Below are 3,321 nucleotides of genomic sequence, written 5' to 3'. Positions count from 1 at the left end.
CTTTCTCTGCCCCGGGCCGTGGCTGTACAGAGCGGCTGGGCACTGATTAAAGAGCTGTAACGAGGCGTGCTGGGTGCTGGGGTTGATGCTGGGGGGCGGGGGGTACGGGGGCTCCCCTGGCCCAGCCCCGCTCCCGCCTCCCTCCTCCTCTCCTTGGCAGAACCGGGGCTGTTGCAGTTCGTTCGGGTTATTCTCGCCTTCTTCATTTATTTACAGATTATTTATTTTCCATTTCTTTCTGTTCAAATTCTTTCTTTTAATCGCATTCGGGCTCAGATTATTTCTAATGGGATTATTTCTTTTTATGTGATTTACATTCAGATAATTCATTTGAAATTCATTTGGATTCAGATTATTTCAGATTATTGATATCACCCCTGGTTCTATCCACATTGTTTATAGTCAGATCATTTCTTTTCAATTTATTTATAGTCAGATTATTTCAGATTGTTTATTTTCATCTTATTTCTATTAATTTTATTTCCAAACAGTTTATTTATATTTCTCTTATTACAGTCAGTGATTTCTTTTCAATTTATTTGGATTCAGATTATTCCTTTTCATTTGATTTCTATTAATTTTATTTCCCATCAGACTATTCAGTTCAGATGCTTTCCAATCGGATTATTTCTATTTCTCCTATTTATATTCAGATCATTTATTTTCATTTTATTTACGTTCACATGATTTCTATTAATCTTATTTATATTCCAATTATTTAAATCAGTGTTTATATTCAGATTATTTATGTTCAAATCATGTCTATTTATTTTGTTTATATTCAGATTTTTTCTATTTATTTATTTACAGATTACTTCTATTCAGTTTCTTTTCAATTTATTTCTATTCAGATTATTTCTTTTAATCTTATCTTCAGCTTCTTTCCAATCAGATTATTTCCATTTATCTTATTTAGATAATTCATTTGAAATTTATGTGGATTCAGATTATTTCACATTATTGATATCACCTGTGTTTATATTCAGATTGTTTGTAGTCAGATCATTTCTTTTCAATTTCTTTCTAGTCAGATTATTTCAGTCAGACTATTTAATGCAGATGATTTCCAATCAGATTATTTATATTTGTTATTTATAGTCAGATAATTTATTTTCAGTTTATTTGTATTCAGATTATTTCAGATTATTTTCATTTTATTTCTCTTCAGATTATTTTGAGTCAGATTATTCAGATTGCTTCCAATCAGATTATTTCTATTTATCTTATTTATAGTCAGATCATTTCTTTTCAATTTATTTATATTCAATTTATTTCAGATTGTTTCTTTTCAGATTATTTCTATTCAGATTATTTTGATTGTATTCAGATCATTTCAATTTATTTCTAGTCACATTATTTCAGATTATTTATTTTCATTTTCACGTTATTTCTATCAACCTCATTTCTGCCCCTGTCCTTTCATCCGCACCGTTGATCTTTAGGTTGTTTATATGCAGGGCTCTGGTTTAGCTGCAGGTCCTTTATTTTGCCCTTACTTATGTTCAGGTGAGCGACCTTCAGCGGGTGCCCCCTGCTACCGCCCCACTGCCTTCAGCGTGGAAGAGGGGGGGCAGGGACCAGGAGCCCCCGGGACAAGGGGCCCCCACCTGTCCCCTGCAACGGTGGAGCTGAAGTCACGATGGGGGAGCCCCCACGCCCCATGAATGAGGGGCAGTGATTGTGGCTGGGGGGGGCAACCCCACCCTGAGATGGTGTCACACACCAGATTATTTATTTTCCATTTCTTTCTGTTCAAATTCTTTCTTTTAATCGCATTCGGGCTCAGATTATTTCTAATGGGATTATTTCTTTTTATGTGATTTACATTCAGATAATTCATTTGAAATTCATTTGGATTCAGATTATTTCAGATTATTGATATCACCCCTGGTTCTATCCACATTGTTTATAGTCAGATCATTTCTTTTCAATTTATTTATAGTCAGATTATTTCAGATTGTTTATTTTCATCTTATTTCTATTAATTTTATTTCCAAACAGTTTATTTATATTTCTCTTATTACAGTCAGTGATTTCTTTTCAATTTATTTGGATTCAGATTATTCCTTTTCATTTGATTTCTATTAATTTTATTTCCCATCAGACTATTCAGTTCAGATGCTTTCCAATCGGATTATTTCTATTTCTCCTATTTATATTCAGATCATTTATTTTCATTTTATTTACGTTCACATGATTTCTATTAATCTTATTTATATTCCAATTATTTAAATCAGTGTTTATATTCAGATTATTTATGTTCAAATCATGTCTATTTATTTTGTTTATATTCAGATTTTTTCTATTTATTTATTTACAGATTACTTCTATTCAGTTTCTTTTCAATTTATTTCTATTCAGATTATTTCTTTTAATCTTATCTTCAGCTTCTTTCCAATCAGATTATTTCCATTTATCTTATTTAGATAATTCATTTGAAATTTATGTGGATTCAGATTATTTCACATTATTGATATCACCTGTGTTTATATTCAGATTGTTTGTAGTCAGATCATTTCTTTTCAATTTCTTTCTAGTCAGATTATTTCAGTCAGACTATTTAATGCAGATGATTTCCAATCAGATTATTTATATTTGTTATTTATAGTCAGATAATTTATTTTCAGTTTATTTGTATTCAGATTATTTCAGATTATTTTCATTTTATTTCTCTTCAGATTATTTTGAGTCAGATTATTCAGATTGCTTCCAATCAGATTATTTCTATTTATCTTATTTATAGTCAGATCATTTCTTTTCAATTTATTTATATTCAATTTATTTCAGATTGTTTCTTTTCAGATTATTTCTATTCAGATTATTTTGATTGTATTCAGATCATTTCAATTTATTTCTAGTCACATTATTTCAGATTATTTATTTTCATTTTCACGTTATTTCTATCAACCTCATTTCTGCCCCTGTCCTTTCATCCGCACCGTTGATCTTTAGGTTGTTTATATGCAGGGCTCTGGTTTAGCTGCAGGTCCTTTATTTTGCCCTTACTTATGAGCGGCCTTCAGCGGGTGCCCCCTGCTACCGCCCCACTGCCTTCAGCGTGGAAGAGGGGGGGCAGGGACCAGGAGCCCCCGGGACAAGGGGCCCCCACCTGTCCCCTGCAACGGTGGAGCTGAAGTCACGATGGGGGAGCCCCCCCGCCCCATGAATGAGGGGGCGTGAGGGGCAACCCCACCCTGAGATGGTGTCACACACACCCCAGCCAGTGTCATCCCCTGGCTGGTGTCACCCTAAAATGGTGTCACCCATAAGCTGATATCACCCCTGGGCTGCCATCACCCTGGCCAGTGCCACCCCAGGATG

The sequence above is a fragment of the Egretta garzetta genome, unplaced genomic scaffold (assembly GCF_000687185.1).
Source record: "Egretta garzetta isolate BGI_Z169 unplaced genomic scaffold, ASM68718v1 scaffold287, whole genome shotgun sequence".
Taxonomy (NCBI): domain Eukaryota; kingdom Metazoa; phylum Chordata; class Aves; order Pelecaniformes; family Ardeidae; genus Egretta; species Egretta garzetta.
This window is presented reverse-complemented; position numbering follows the sequence as displayed.